The 5,834-nt window shown below is 39.9% G+C and overlaps 1 pseudogene across 1 annotated transcript; it reads right to left on the minus strand.

Moving 5' to 3' along the window:
• Window positions 1-15: 15 nt before the first annotated feature.
• Window positions 16-700, minus strand: LOC101565775 (annotated as a pseudogene). The gene has a single exon (XR_001116985.2). The product of XR_001116985.2 is annotated as a dermatan-sulfate epimerase pseudogene (transcript).
• Between the last annotated feature and the right edge of the window lie 5,134 nt (window positions 701-5,834).

Below are 5,834 nucleotides of genomic sequence, written 5' to 3' on the forward strand. Positions count from 1 at the left end.
AGAATTGCCAACAATTCAAGTGTGACACTGCTGACTCACTTCTATAAAGTACCACGTCTTTCAAACCTGTGGGGCATCCATAAGCCACAGGCAACAAGCAACCCCCCCCCCCACGCACACATATACACACAAGGAGATACAGGAAAACCTGACCTCTGAGGTTTCATTTGAGTATGAATTCATTTCTTTCAACTACAAAGTGAATACAGTAAAAAAGAAAAAGACAAAAATCTACCAACTAGGCTGCGCCGCCATCCTCTCCATGTAGTCTTTGGCCATGTCTCGGGCTTCAATGTTGTCAGGGTACAGCACACAGAACATGGCCAGGGCACCCAAGTTGTTCCCATAGATTTCATTCCAGCGGGCACTGTAGTCCTTGGGATCCCAGGGAGGGAGGTACTCCAAGGGGCTGGACAGCATAGTGTGCACGGCTTCTGTGAGCCGGGCTGCGATGTGCTCATGTGAGCTCACAGCCTGGAGCTGCAGCTCTGCCACCTCGGACCTGGAGAAGTACAGCATGGGGTGACTGTCGTAGTTGGCGTTGGTGAAGGGAATCATGACTTCTGGGTTCTCATCTGTGGTAGAGGCTGACCCCAGGCAAAGCAGACATATGAAAAACACACTGGGAGCTCCCCGTGTGTGAGTCCTCATTGTGGCATCAGATCTCCAAATCTCCAAGGCAGCCAAACCATCTTTGAAAGATCCTATAGGAAATAAAAAAAGAAAAAAAATTCCAAGATCGCACATCAGCCTAGGGAACATGGTTCAGGCATAAATCTATGCGAGATAAGAGTTCTTATTAGGAAAACATCTAAATCTTGAAAAATAAGGTTTATGAATTTTGACTTTTTTAAATACAAAAAAGATTTTTGTTAGGAAGAAAATTCCTGAGACCTAGTACGATTTAATTTTATAGAATGAACCATGCTTTATCAGAATTGTATTCATATGGAAAAGACAACTTTGGACTTAAGAAAATGGTATTTATTCAAGTAAGGAAGAACCACAATTACCAAAAACTGGTGGTGACATATTGTCTGAGAATCCAAGTGGGCATTACAGCATAAAATAAAAAATTCTGCATTTATTAACATCGTCTCCTTTGTTCTAACTTCTCCCCTCTTCCTAACGTTTTATATTCTGAACCAAGGATTAGGATGAATACATCTATGAGAACGTAGGCAGACACAATATTATGTATAAGACTAAACATTCTTTGTGTGAACTGGAGGTAGAGACGGAGTAGATAAAGACAGAATAAACATCTGCCAAGCCCATGAATTCAGGCAGCAAGCCCAAGTGAAGACTAGACTGTTAGAACTAGAAACTGACATTCAGGATTAAAAAGGTGAAATCACATATGTGCAGTCTTCTTTTATAATTTGAAACTACTGTCTACTTTTCATTTTGCATATGGAATTTTGGTAGTCTTTCAGTAGGGCAGAAATTTAAACCAAGTCACATGTTTTCTTAACTGCCTGACTTACCTTTTTCAGTTAGGGGCAGATTTGTGCACTGGTTAAAAGAACATCTTTTAAATGTATGAACAAAAAAAAAGAGAGAGAGAAAGAAAGAAAGAAGAAGAAGAAAAAAAAAGAAACCTCAGCTTCATCTATGTCCCACATCTGGGATAAAGCAGGCATAAAATTCCCCAGAGGAAAGTCAGGGAATTCTTAAAATTCTTAAGAGGGGAAAGGTTATAGAAAGCAGACCAGAAAAATATAGTTTTGTGTAAATAATGAACAGTGGTTTTCAATTATTAAAGGGAAAAGCCGATGGTGAAAAAATCAGCCTCCCAAGCTGAATACAAACTGTTTTTCCAAGGAAAATCTGCCTCATCACATTCAGAAGAGAAAAACTAAGATCTGAACACACACAGAAGGTCAAGCCACATTCCTGCTCTCAAAGGCAATATGGCAGCCCTGGGGTGCTGCCTTATTCTGCTCATCTGTAAATTTTCCGATGTGTTTTATTTAGACGATAATTACACACACACACACGCACACACGCACACACACACACACACACACACAATGCAGTGGTTTTGTGAAGCACACTTCTGATTGAGAAGCAGAACTTCTGATGAATAAAAAAATTGCACAGCCATGCTAAATCAAGCTAATGAAATAGAAATAATGCTTAGACACCGCTAGTATTATGTCTAACACCCCAAAGCTTCAAGGCAGCTTCGAGATCCTCCAAGGTCACAGAATCAGCCAAAAGCAACAGTCTTCTGAGGTTAAGCCTGAGGAGGGGTGTGATCTCTGGCAACACAGAAAGTGGCTGTCTCGAATTACATTCAATTCCTCTAGGGAATTATTTCTTGCTACTTTCAGAAAACAATACTGCTAACACTTCAAAAAAAAGCCTGAACACTTACATTAAATCCCCAATGAATGCTGTCATCAACACAATTAAGTAATTTCAGAGTTAGGCAGCTGGGGAGCAGATAATTTGGAAGACTCAGTTTTCTTTAATTAGCTCCCACATGTATGCCACTTAAATTCTCTCAACTGTCTTTTGTTTGTTTGTTTTAATTGGTGGGTACTTGAAGTACCAGAGAATAGGTAAAATGATACGCAGAGACCAGAAGTTTTTCCATCTCAGACTCTACAAACATTCTGCAGTGTTCTGACACTGCAGAGGCTGGGCTGTTTCTGTTTCTCCTTCCAGCGCATACCTCCTTCCTACCCAGCCATGGAGTCACTGAGTCAGTGAGGGCTGCTCCAGTCCTTACACTGTGGGGTCCACAAGCAAAACCTGAGAAATTGTGCCCTTCTAGGCCAGCCACTTCTGCCTTCTTCTGGTAGACTTCCAGTTACAAGGGCATGGGTGAATACATTTAAACAAGAAGAGCTGACCCTGAGGCACAAAACCTCACAGAGATGTGGCTTTGGAAGTGACACTATCTATATTACAACTATTTCTTTTGTTTTAAATCTTTTATTTATTTATTCATTTATTTATTTGGTACAGGTTCTCACTATTCATCTCAGACTCATAGTGATCCTACTGTGTCTGCCACCCCAGCACTAGGATTACAGGTAGGAGCACAGTGTCCTCAGAGTTCTGAGGCTGGCACAGCATGCAATACGGGGACCCATCTCAGGTCCTTACACTTTTCAGGAGGCACTTAAACCCCTGAGCTCTCCCCACACCACATTACAACTATTTCTGATGACTCCCTGCTTATTGCTCCAAATTCATTTGGGAGGGTCACCACAGGAGTTGAGCTACTGCACATTTAAAACATTAGTAGCTGTGGGGGGAAAAATCATGTTACGACAATGCACAACCCTGTGTGAAACTGCAGAACACTCATCCATGGAGGTTACCTAACAAGACAGGACCCAGCAATCGCAGGGTTTCTACCTGTGTGCTCCTTGGCTTCTATCCTACCCTATGTCCTCAATATTCCATCAGCCACCAAGGATCTTCAGGCTATGAAGATCCTTGGTTGATCTCTGTGAGGAGTAGTTTCTCTTGGGTCTGCCACACATCATATCACAGTGGACAAAACTTTTCCCATACTACACCTCCCAGAAGGAGGAGCCACAGCTTCCCTGTGCATTACAAAGCACAGCTCTAAACCTGACAGACAAAAGGCAGCTCACAGCGCAGAGGGGTCCATTCCTCCTTTCAACCCCAGAAGCCTCACCACTATGGAAATCAGTATGCAAGTTCCTCAAAAAACTAAACAGAAATTCCATTTGATGTAGCTATGCCCTTTCAGGATATCTTCCCCCAAAATTTAAAGATATCATACCACAATAAATTTGCATACCCATGTTTATAGCAGTGCCCTTCATAACAGCGAAATCTTGGAAGCAGACTGTATATTCATCAAGAGGAATGGATAAAAAAAATTGTGGTATTTATGCGCAATAAGAGTAACATTTTGGGGCCAGGGAGATGGCTCAGTGGAATAAGCGCTTCCCTGGCAAGCGCAGGGGCCTGAATTCCATCCCCGGTTCCATAAAAAAAAAAAAAAAAAGAGAGAGAGTAACATTTTACAATGAAGAAGGATAAATTTAAGTCACTTGTAGGAAAATGGATATACCTTGAAACCATAATGTTAAGTGAAGTAAATATGACACAAAAACTTAACTATCCCACAGTTTCTCTTATATGAGAAACTCAGTATATAAATAAAGTGCAAACACAGACAATAGGAAAAAAGTAGAGAAAAGAAGTTACAATGATCCAGCATGGACAAGTATACCTTGATTTAATATAATAGTCTTAGTGTGTTATATGTTTTTGGCCTGTTAGTCTGGCTGTTAGCCTTGAGTGTGGTGCCTGAGTGAACAGTTTACCAATTCCTCACAATAAGTATATTACAAACATATATATATATAGTGGCTCAGAGGCTGGCTCACAACTAAATCTAGGGTTTAGCAGCTGGTGGAGTAGGTCTCATCATGAAAATGAACAAGGAGACATTCTGTTTCCCTTCTTTAAAGCCCAGGCAAGTTTAAAAATTTCCAGAAAAGAATTTCTGCCAAGAAATTAATAAGCAAAAATATGAAGCCTAGAAATAAGTAGCCTAAATGCTACTCAACAGCTTTGTTGTTGTTGAAGAAAGAAAGAAAGAAAGAAAGAAAGAAAGAAAGAAAGAAAGAAAGAAAGAAAGAAAGAAAGAAAGAGTTTAAACTTAGGTCTAACAAAAACTTGTTCTAATGACCTACAGGAACACCAGTTCCCACCCATCCTTATATATCTTTCTAGAAAATCCTATCTACAACACCTATTTCCAAATCCTGTGGAATGGCCATTTGACAATCAACCTTACACACTCTGCCATGCTCTTTGTAAGGCACTACAACTGAAGGAAACCAGTATGTCTTAAGATAATTTTAAGGGGACTATAAACAGATAGCTTTTATGCTAATTTTATATATTGACTGCAATGGACATTAGGAAAATCTGTAACTATCATATCAAATCTTAGCAGACAACATATTATGAAGTTCTTGTTTAAAGTACATTCAAGTTTAAACATACAGAACTTGAGCATGGCAAAAAGCCTTGAGTGTGGTGCCTGAGTGAACAGTTTAAGAAATGCTGAAAATGCTTAAACAATGGTCTTAAAGGCTAACAGGTTTACCGGAAAGTCAAACCCTGATCCTTCCACTTCACCTGTCACAAAATAAACATACATTCTCCTTCCCTGTTCATTTCTCTTTCCTACACAGGGCACCTTGGGGAAACAAATCTGAACTGTGAGGTGAGTACGGATGATCTTGAATAGTGACTCTGCTACCTCATTGTTTCAGAAATAGCAGAGCATGGCTTTTCAATTCAGCAACACCACTAGCTGACCAAGTACTGATCTGTTCAGATACAGTACACCCACAATACATGTCTCAAGATGCTTCTGAATGATGCTGGTAAGCCTCATTCCCCCTGAAATTCTTCTTCCTCTTCTAATCCGGTACAGCTAACTTTCATAAACCAGTTGCCCTACCCATTCTTTTGTCTTACTCTACACAATTCAGATAGTAAAATATTTCTAAGTTTTCACTCATTCAAAGGATTTGGTGCAGTCACTGGCTACTACAATTCAGATACCAACTGTATTGTCTCTCTGTCTGAGTGCCCTACATATGTCTCTAGAAGTTCAAGTATGGCATTATACCTAGACTACATCAGATGAGTTATAAATACTTTAAGTGTATCTGTACAATGCTACAATAAGGCCAAAATTATTTTTGTTTTAATTCTGGTTTCAGTAATCCACTGCAGTTACTGCTGGAACACAGAGAAACTTCGTTTACTTGAGCCTAAATTTTTTCACATATTTAATCTTTTACTTTATAATAACTTAAATGTGG

This window comes from Octodon degus, unplaced genomic scaffold, assembly GCF_000260255.1.
Source record: "Octodon degus isolate 3935 unplaced genomic scaffold, OctDeg1.0 scaffold01403, whole genome shotgun sequence".
NCBI classification, from domain to species: domain Eukaryota; kingdom Metazoa; phylum Chordata; class Mammalia; order Rodentia; family Octodontidae; genus Octodon; species Octodon degus.